This window comes from Psammomys obesus, unplaced genomic scaffold (genome assembly GCF_907164565.1).
Source record: "Psammomys obesus unplaced genomic scaffold, mPsaObe1.curated_primary_1811, whole genome shotgun sequence".
In the NCBI taxonomy this organism is placed as follows: domain Eukaryota; kingdom Metazoa; phylum Chordata; class Mammalia; order Rodentia; family Muridae; genus Psammomys; species Psammomys obesus.
Window position 1 is genome coordinate 506,346 of NW_026594240.1, and position 10,596 is coordinate 516,941.

Below are 10,596 nucleotides of genomic sequence, written 5' to 3' on the forward strand. Positions count from 1 at the left end.
TGTGTGTGTGTGTGTGTGTGTGTGTGTGTGTGTGTGTGTGTGTGTGTTTGGGATACCCAATCTCCCAGCACCCTAAACACACGCACTCTTAACCCCCTCCAAGTCTTCTCCTTACTGACAGTGGCTGTGGCCCTCAACCCCAACCCAGTGTTTGGAGTGGCCATAAGGCGGAAGCCTCAACTGCCCAAGGCTGACCCCACCAGAGGGAATTATCTGAGCGTTTTGTCCTGGTGTCCCCACCTCAGACATCCCTGCAGCCCCATCCCGGTGACCACCAACCAAGCATGTTCTTACCCTGTAGAGGTTTTCTCCTACATGCTGGGCCAGGCTGAGGTGAGAGGACCTGGGGAAACCGCTGAGAACAAGAGACACTCTGTCAGTGGCACCCTGCCCCTGTCCCACTGCTCCAACTCCACCTTTGCTCCACTGGGGCTTCCCTGAGAATGTCCCAAAAGCGCCCCCTCCAGAGGAGCCCAGAGCCCGCAGCTCACACCCCCAACCCCTGGCCCAGACAGCCAGGACCACTTATTAGACCCTTCCTTGGTCTCTGCAGAGCCCTGCCATTCCACTGAAATGGTACGTGGACCATCTGAAGTGAAAGAAAGGGTACTTGGACCATCGGACCCACCCTTCAGAACCCCGGGGCGTGCGCGGAAGAATGCCAGCCTTTCCCACAGGAGGGAAGCCCGTCTTCTCTGACATTCTGTGGACAGGAGCATAGCTTCCCTTGCCCAAGACGTTCCTAAATGCTCGTCCCCAATACTCACGAAAAGCAAGGGCAGATAGACAGCCGGCTGTCTAAAATCGTCCCTTTCCCTTCCCAGGTCACGACTGACCCCAAGCGGGGGCAGGAAGCCCCCTCGCAAGCCCGGCCAGCAGCCTGGCCACCCACCCGCGGAGGGAAAGGCCCCGGGGGCTCCCGACGCCCCCGCCCGCGGCTCCCTTCGGCGGGGGACCCCGGCGTCCGCGGCCCGGAGGGAGGGCGAGCCGGCTTCCCCGCCTGACTCACCTGGAGGGGAGGGCGGGGGAAGGAAGGCCGCCGAGCCCCGAGGTCCCGGCGTCGGGCGGTCTCGGGGATGGAGCGCCGCGCTGTTAGGGACTCGCCGTAACGGGGGGCTCCAGGGGGCACGGCTCTAGGCTGGGACAATCCCGGGGCCTCTCGGAGCCCGCCCGCCCACGTGACCGCCCCAAAATATCCGACACATTTTCTCCCAAACCGCACACTGACTCCGCAGGCGGGGACACGGAAAATATTTTCTTTCTTTTTCTCCCTCCCTCCCCCCCCCCCCCTCCCTGCCCGGCTCCCTCCTCCCCCTCCCGCCCTCGCTCCTCCCTCCCCTGCCGCCTGCCCCTGCCCGGCTCCCTCCTCGGTGCCCTGGGGCTGGGGGTGGGGGTGGATGGGGGGAGGACTGGGCGGGGCGGCCCAGGACGCCTGGGTCTCTGCCCCTCCCATTTGCTGGGCTTCCGTGGCTCCGTCCCCGGGAGGCCGGGCAGAGCTGGCAGAGAGGTCAGTGTCCTGGGCTCTGTGATGCCAACCCTTTCTCTCTGGCGTTTGGGGAGACTGAGTTGTCTCTGGCCATGCTGTGTCCTGCCGTACCTCCCAGGGTAGGCAGTGAGGGACGTGGACACTCCCAGGATGTGGAGTGGTGGGGCAGGAGCATGCCAGAGAAGAAGGGCACTGTCCCTTCTGTAGTTAGCCTCCACCTGCAGGCCAAAACCGGCTCCCTTCCCCTGGCCTTCTCGCTCCTAAGGCCCAGGAGCGAACTGGTTTAACTAGTGGGGGTTATGAGGGTGCTGCGAATTGGGTTCACAGACCTCCTCCCTCTCAGTCAGACTCCCTCCTGCAGTCAGCTCCAGGAGTTAAGGCGCGTGGGTCTCTCGCTGCCAATATTGTCCCCACCTTTAGGCTTGGATTTGGAGGGGGAGAGGCTGGGAGGAGGGCTGAAAGAACATTAAAGGAGGGGGGAGTGGGAGGAGCCCTGCACTGGGTGTGAGGGAGAAAGCCCAGGCGAGGGTTCCTGTGTCTGGCTCAGCCAGCGAGGCCTGCCTGGCTGCCTGGTAGATACGCCACGAATGTTGTTGACGCTGGCTCTCTAGAAGCCCAAAGCTGGTGTCTGTGTCTGAGAGGGACATTCTCTGACTTCAGACAGACCGTGGGTCACAGGCTCTCAAACCTAGAAAGGGACGCCCGTGGTTGTTCTACAGAGCCAGGGAACAGTGAAGTGCAAGGCCTGTGCCCAGAACCGAAGCAGTCGCCCAGGGATGGTCAGGAGTCAGGACAGGAGAAAGATCATTGGACAGGCTGGGCCCGTCGCCAGCCCCAAGGGCCAGCCCCAGCCACACTCCCAGAGTGGCCAGCGCCGGGGGAATGGGCCCCTGGGTCCATCACATTTTCCATCCTGGAATTACTCAGCTCTTGCCTTGCTGCCACCGAGGGGCCAGCTATGCCCCTCCTGGGAGAGACTTCGTTGGGTAGCCATTATCGAGTGAAGGAGGAGGGGGCGGAGAGTCATGCTGTGGCGCTCCCAGGAGCCCAGAGACGTCAGCGGGGGCGCAGGCGAGCTCTTCCCTCCACTCCAGGGAGAGCTGGGGATAGGTACTCCAGGGTCCTGTCCCCGGGTGCCCGGCTGCTGTTGACTTTGCGGGGACCCTGGGAGCAGCCTCAGCGCCGTGGGAGGGGCGCGCGGCAGGGAGTTGGACCCTGGCATTCAGGCTGGGGTGGGATGGTGAGCTGCCTGTGTGGCACGGACCCTGCCAGGAGCCCGCGAAGTTAACCCCTCCTGCCCTGCCCTAGTGGTGGCTGGCGGAAGGAGGGGCGGGCCCAGCTGCGGTTTGGGAATGTGGCCCTAATCCCCTCCCCACCCCACCCCAGCACATCTGTACTTGGTTTACCGTGAATGAGTCTCCTGTCCTTGTGAACCAGGCTTGGGCACCGTTCCCTTCCTGCCCAGGCACTGGTCAGACCCAGGCACCACCCTGTCCGCCTCTGTCCCCTGCCTATGCAGGCTTTCAGCCCTTCCTTCACCTTCTTGAGAGGAGCTCAGCGCCTTGACCTGAGACTTGAAGCTCTGAGGCTGCAGCTTGGGGTAGCAGATGGAATGGAGAGGTTAATGCGGAGGGAGGGGGACAAACATGGGAAAGCATCCAAGAGGACAGTGCGTCTAAAATTCCATTGTTTCCCTCTCCCCCTTGTCTTGATTCGTCCATATGTCTCTCTCTGTCTTTGTCTGTGGTGGGTGTTTCTTCATTTATCCACCCTGCTCACTGTAACTACTTACTTGAAACTGTCTTGTTCCAGCCCGTGACTGGAGTGGGACGGTGTGTGGGGGGGAACATCCAAGAAGCCTTGCCCTGTCCCAACCCCTCTCAACAATAATTGTCTCTGCCCCTCACCAAGGCCAGCCACTGGGGTGTGCACACACAAGCAGGGCCCGGAGACAGAGCCCAGTAATCCCAGCCACTCAGGAGGCTGAAGCAGGAGCCTTGGGGCAGGAGAAATGGCTCAGCATTTAAGATCACCCTTTGCTCTTGCAGAGAGCCTGGGCTCAGCTTCCAGCAGCTACGTGGTGGTTCACAACCTCCACAACTTTGCTCGATTGGCTCACGGTCCCCTCCTGGACCGGGCACTCAGGCTTCACGTACATACATGCAGGTGAGACGCTCATGCACACAAAATTTAAAAAAAGGAAAAACAGGGCTGGCCAGCTCAGGTTTTGGTACACCAATTGACTAGCGCTATAAAACGCTAGGCTCAAGTCCCAGCACTGCGAAAGTGACAGGCACAGCAGACAGAGAGGAGGACTACAGAGGTCAAAGCTCTTCCACCATTCCCCATCTTACAACTGAGTGGCGTTCTGGCCAGGATTTTCTCCTCTGTCCCATAGAGGGGACTCCGCTTCCTCTCTTTCCCGAGGTTAAGTCCATTTCTAGGCCTTGCTGTGCTTCTAGGTGCTTTGCTGGCTCACGGTGGCAGCTCGGAGAAGCGGCATCCTGTAGGCTCTGGCATCACACTTCTTCCTTTGCTGCCCTTGTTTTTTTTTTATATATATTTATTTTGTGAGTGAGTGTGTGTGTGTGTGTGTGTGTGTGTGTGTGTGTATAAGTATGTGTACCATGTGCATTCAGTGAAGGTCAGAAGAGGGCATTGGGCTGCTGGGTGGTGGTGGCCAGCCTTGTCAACGGGGCAAGTTCCAGGACAGGCAGGCCAACACAAGAAACCCTGTCTCAAAAAAAGCAAATTAAAGAGAAGGAGGAGGAAGAGGAGGAGGAGAGCATTGAATCCCCCAGGACTGGAATTATAGAAGACTGCACTATGTGGGGGCTGGGAGCTGAACCCAGGCCGTCTGGGGAGCAACAAGTATTCCCAGCTGCTGACACCATCCAGCCCCCTCTACGACCCCTGTAGCAGAGCAAACCCCAAGAAGAGTCACAGGGAAAGGAGGACGCAGGAACGTCTCCCAGGCCCTGGCTCTGTCCTGCTATACCACCCCTGCCTTTCTCCCTTGTCCCCCCCCCACACACACACACTGACTAGGCCACTCTCTCCCGCTCAGCCTGGTCCTGCAGGCATGTCCCACGCCACGCTCAGAGGCTGCTGGCAGATGTCTGTGGGGGCTGGGGGAAGCTGGGATACAACCCTAGGGACATCATTAAGGCACAGAAGTACTAGAGGAGCTTGGAGACCAGGGCACCAGGGAGAACAGGATGAAAACATGTTTTTTACCACACGTGTGCTTTCCCTGGGCCTCTTTCCCTCCTTTGCCCTCCTCCCTCCAGGTATGCTCTGTGCCACGGCTGGCTTTGCCCTCCGTGCTTTTTCAGTTTTACCCTTGTACCAGGTCTCTCTGTGCTTGCCAGCTGCTTGGCTCTGCTGATGTGTAAGCTGTATGTGAAAGGTCCTAACCAGCCCCAGGGCTGACCGGACCTCCACTGAGAATAATGCCTTGGTTTTGGAATGTAACATTTTAGGGCTACCCTACACCGCCCTAAGACTTTCTTTTCCGGCATGCACCATTCATCGATTCAGCGAATTTGTATGGAACAGACTACATTCTGGGCCCTGGGAATCCACACATACAGCACCTGCCCTTGCTGGCTGGAAGTGTGGTGGAGGCGTCAGGTGTTAACTAACCAGGGCCCTCAAGATGGAGAGGTCAAGGGCGTGTTTACCTGTAGCCAGTTACTTCAGGAGAGCTTTCCGGAAGGAAAGGAAGAGAGGAGGATAATGAAAAAGTATGTTCGAAGACCCTGGGGTTGAGATCTCGATCACATCACTCGGACAACATAAGAGGGGGGCCCTGTTCCTGTACCCCTCCTGTGTCCAATCTGCCGCAAGGAAGGGGCAGCAAAATCCTTCTCATCGCCGACGCTCGCCCTGGGACACCTGGTAATGGTGTGCTGGAACGGGTCCATTTATTCCTTCTTCTCCTGTTCCAAAGAGTGATACAGTGATATGAAGACACGAAAAGGGGAAGACATACAGGCTCAGGCTTGAGACACATGCAAAACTCAAGGCTCCAAACTGGCAAATTCTCCAGCATGAAGGTTCTTGCATTTGCCTGGCTGGAGCCTCTTGGGGAGAAAGCTCTCTCCGCCCGCCCTCCTGCAGATCCAGCCCTGACCTGCCCTACTCCCTGGAGCTAGCAGCGCGTCGGCAGTTGTGTGGAGCTTATGAGGTGAGGGCTCCAGGTGTCTGCCAGCACCATGTGGGCCAGCGCAGCTGTGTGCTTGGCACAGAACCTGCTCGGGGAGGGAGATTCTTCCTCCATCCATTGCCCAGGCACCAAACTTGTACAGGTTCCCCTTCAACTGCTTCTTTCTAATTCAGTGCTTAGGATGGGACCCAGAGCCTCCAGAGCCTCGTACCTGTTGAGCGAGGGCTCTAGCGGGAGCTGCACACTGGTTGCACAGGTTTTCCTGAAGGAAGGAAGGAAAGAAGTGGAGGGCCCTTTGGAGGAGGGAGTGGGCCTCTTTGTGGCCATGCTGCCTCTGGAGGTGGCAGAGGTCATGGGACCAGTGAGCTTGCCCTCCATCCCTCATCTGACCTACTTTTCTACCTATGCCCACATCCCCGGAGGCCAGGGTGTAGGGTGGGGCCAGCCTGGCACCCCTGCACCCACACCTGGGACTTCCCCTGGTTGGAAACTCCCAGGACCCAGGCCTCCTGCCTGCTCTGCCAACTCCCACCAACTGCCTGGTTCAGCTTCCCTCCAGACAGATCTCCTTCAAGTCTCCTGCCAACCTACATCTCCATCACCAACCAGCTCCAACCCTCTGGGTCCACTTTTTAGGAAGATGTCTTCATGTCTGGCTGGCCCCCCACCTGAAGGTTCTTCTGTGTAGCCCTGGCTGTCCTAGAACTCCCTCTGTGGACCAGGCTGACCTCGAACTCACAGAGATCCGCCTGCCTCTACCTCCCTTGCTGGGACTAAAGGTGTATGCCACCACGCCCAGCTCATAGCAGGCTTCCTATGCCTTTCCTTTCGCTTCCCACTTCTTCCTCCACCAAATGAGAGACTTGGAAATTAAGTACAACCTAATTAAGCAGAAATTTATTGAGCATCTTATATATGCCAGGCACCGACAGGTACCAGGAAATAAAGAGGTCAGTATCCTCAAGGACTGTGGGAGGGGCGCATATATGGACTTGGAAGTGTGGGCCCTCAGTGTCCAGGCTAGCCTTGAGCCTGCTGTGTAGCTTCAATGAGCTTGAACTTCTGACTGTGAAGGGACCCAGGGCTTCGTCTGTGCCAGGAGAGCACTTACTTTTTGTGTTGTGTGTGTGTTTGGGGCGGGTGTAAGTATGTTCAGGACAGGCCGGGCAGGGTGGTGCATGCCTGTGAGCGCAGCACTTGGGAGACAGCATGGGCGGAGGGGGAGATGAAAGCCGCACTTGGCTGTGTGGTGAGCATGAGGCCGACCTGCAGTACCTGAGACCCTGTCTCAGAACAGACAAACAGTAATTGCCGCTAAAGGATGATGGAGAGGTAGCTCGCCAGTCAGGAGGACAGCTGCTCTCCCAGAGGACCCAGCACGGAGGCCAGGAGGCTCACGGTCGCCTGTCACCCCAGCTCCAGAGGATCAGACATGCTCCTCCCGCCTCTGTGAGAACACACACACAACACACACACACACACAAAGAAAATAAATCTTTTAAATGTCAATAAAAAAAGATACAGGGCTGAAAAAATGACTCAGAGGGTGAAGGCGCTTCCTGCCAACCTTGACAACAAATTCGCTCTGTCCCCAGACCCACACGGAAGGAGAGAAGCAACCAGTAACTATAAACAGGAAGTTCCTTTATTATTGTTCATTTTTGTGTATGACAGTTGGTTTATATGTGGGGTCCTGCACATGCATGTATGTGTACAAATGTATACATGTATGTGTGTACAAGTGTGTGTGTGTGTGTGTGTAGGTCAGCCTTAAGAGGTGTTCCTCAGGAATCACTCACTCCATGTTCTTTGTTTATTTCCTTTCTAAGGATTGTGCTTGTTTTAAGTTATGTGTAGGAGTGTTTTTCTGCACATAAGTAAGTGTGCTACATCAGTGCATTGCCCCGTGTCCTCTGCAAAAGCAGCAAATGCTCTTTTTTTTTTTTAAGATTTATTTATTTATTATTTATTTATTTATTATTATGTATCCAATGTTGCCTGCATGTACACCTGAACACCAAAAGAGGGCACCAGATCTCATGATAGATGGCTATGAGCCACCATGGGGTTGTTGGGAATTGAACTCAGGACCTCTAGAAAAGTAGCCAGTGCTCTTAACCTCTGAGCCATCCCTCCAGCCCTGCAGCAAATGCTCTTGTAGAGCCTCCTCTACAGCTCTGAGCTGGTGCGGGGAGGGTGCTTCTTTTTGTTTGTTTGTTTCTCTGTGTAGCCCTGGCTGTCCTGGAACTCTCTGTAGACCAGGCTGGCCTCGAACTCCACCAACCTCTGCCTCCCAAGTGGTGGGATTAAAGGCGTGTGCCACCACTGCCTGGCTTTTTTTTAAAATGTGTGTAGGTAGTTTGTCCGTACTTCTGTGCACCATATGTCTGGTGCCCACAGCGTCCAGAAGATGGGAGTCACAGACAGTTGTGAGCCATTCTGTGAGTGCTGGGAACATCGGTCCTCCAGGAGAGCAACCAGTGTTCCTAACCTCTAGGCCATTTCTCCAGCCCCTATGCACATTCTTGAACATCACAATTTCCTGAGAATACTGGCTGGGCCTAACTCTGTGTTTAATTGTCTTTTCTTGTTGTTGTTGGTTTTAGTTTAGTTTTATTTGAAGCAGGTTTGGATATGTAGCCCAAAATGGCTTAGAAGAGGCAGCGTACTGCCTCAGTTCCCAGATGCTGAGGTTACAAGTCTGTGCCATCACATCCTTCAGGTTCAGTGTACCAGACGATGCCAGGCTGTTTGCCAGGCTGTTTACCAGACGCTTACACTAGGCCAAATGTGTAGGCACCTACGACCCCAGAACTGGGGAGGTCAAAACACGGGTTGAGAAGTTCAAGGTCATTGCCACATACTGAGCTTGAACTAGCTGAGCTACTGAAGACCCTGTCAGAAAGAATAACAAGTGCAGGAGCCCAGGCGACAGTAACCGGTCAAGAACAGTGACAAGAGGCCCCGCAGCTTTGTTTTTCTAACCATCTGTGGCTATTCTTAGTAAGATCCAAGTCCCCTGCCGGGCTGTGGGGGTGCGTGCTTTAATGCCAGCACTGGGAAGGCAGAGGCAGGCAGGTCTCTGGGTTCCGGGCCAGCCTGGTCTACAGAGATTCAGAGCAGCCAGGGCTTCCCAGAGAAACCCTGACTGGAAAAATGAAACAAAACAAACAAACAAACAAACAAACAAACGAAAATCTAAGTCCCTGCTTTGACTCACAAGCCCTGCTTAGCGGGGCTCCATTTTAACCTCCGGGCCGGGTCATGCTGAGGCTTGCCTTTGCTGGGGCTTCTGTGGACCGCTCGCTCTCCCTAGAGATTCCCGTGGCTTGTCCTCTCACTTCCTTCCAGGCCTTCCCCGACATTGCCATCGCCAACATCCGTCCTTCCCTTCTGTTCTCTCGTCTCCTCCCTTGCTCTCCACTGCGTTTCACTTCTTGCTGGGAGATCGTCCGTGCCGCAGCATACATACGAAGGCCATGGGAGTTGGTTCTCCTCTTCCACCGTGCGGGGCTTAGGGAGCAGCGCAGGTGTCCAGGCTTGCGGATGAGCCACCTCTCGCCTTTTCCCCTTCTGCTTACTTTCATCTTGTAGACATACTTATTTTGGTGTGTGTGTGTGTGTGTGGTGCTCACGTGGCTCAGAAGAGAGCACCAGGTCCCCTGACTGGAGGGACAGATAGCTGTGAGAGCATGCGTGCTGCGAACTGGACCTGGTTCTCCCGGGCAGCGAGTGTTCATGACTGAGAAGCTGCCTTCTGCCTGCTCGTTAGTGTGGTGCTGGGGATCAAAGCTGGGGTCCCCTTACTATTTTTTTTAAGAGTTCTTTATTTATTTTATGCATAAAGTGCTCTATCTGCATGGACAGCTACACGCCAGAAGAGGCCATCAGATTCCGGGTTACGAGCCATCATGAGGTTGCCGGGAACTGAACTCAGAACCAATAGAAGATGCTCTTAACCACTGAGCCATCTCCAGCCTGCTCTCCTTTTTTTTTTTTTTTGAGACAGGGTTTCTCTGTGTAGCCTTGGCTGTCCTGGACTTGCACTTGCTTTATAGACAAGACTGGCCTCAAACTCAAGGCAATCAGCCAGCCTCTCCTGGGATCAAAGGTGGGAGTCACCATGCCCAGCTACATGATTGCTCTGCCTGCATGTACACCTGCAGGCCAGAAGGAGGCAGCAGATCTCACTATAGATGGTTGTGAGCCGCCATGTGGGTGCTGGGAATTGTTATTTTGTCTTTTCGCTGTTCAGAGCTGAGGACCCAACCCAGGGCCTTGCGCTTGTAGCAAGTGCCCTACCACTGAGCTAAATCCTCAGTCTGAGTGCTGGGGATTGGAAGAACAGACCCAGGCTCCCTTACTATTAAGTTGTTTTGTTTTCCCTTACCTGATTATTTGGGTTCATGCAGCCTCAAACAGCTCCCCCTCTTCTGCCAGGCTTGAAAACTTGCCCAGAATCCTTAAGGCGTATCCTCCGTGTTGGGTGCTGTCTAGATTTCCCTCTCGGAACCCCTTTTATCTGGTGACTCTGTGGTGAGACCACAGCCACCATGCTCTGGAATCCTGACTTACCAACCTGCTGGGTTTCTGTCCCCACGCCGCCCTACTCCTCCCGTCGTGGGCCTTCCTGGGCCTTCCTAGAGCGCGGAAGCGGGGCTGTAGGAGCCAGCGCCTGATCCAGCAACAGTAGCTGTCCAAGCCAGTTGCTGGTTTCCCGTAGAGAGCCGGGCACCCCACCTCCAGGTCGGCTGAAGGGAGGGAGGAGGAAAACATTGTCAGGCAGATCGAGAAGGGAACGTCCAGGTGGGGAGGTCTGAGCTCCCTGCAGGCTCAGCGAGGCTCAGAGCGTCTTAGACTTAATCCTGCCCGCCACCGTGCACCTCTGTTTCAGGGAGCCCTCCCTTCCACCCAGCCCCCAGCCTGCCTCCTCCTGCGGCTA

General features: G+C 55.8%; 1 protein-coding gene across 2 annotated transcripts in view; it reads right to left on the minus strand.

Annotated features, from left to right (window-relative positions):
• The window catches only part of Rarg (retinoic acid receptor gamma), a 19,803-nt gene extending 18,610 nt beyond the window's left edge, over positions 1 to 1,193 (minus strand). For both annotated transcript variants that reach the window (XM_055618296.1, XM_055618294.1), the window contains exons 1-2: positions 1,010 to 1,193; positions 295 to 355 (exon numbers count right to left, since the gene is read on the minus strand). The gene's annotated coding sequence lies outside the window, so the exon portion shown is untranslated. The remainder of the gene's footprint in view (positions 1 to 294; positions 356 to 1,009) is intronic.
• Between the last annotated feature and the right edge of the window lie 9,403 nt (positions 1,194 to 10,596).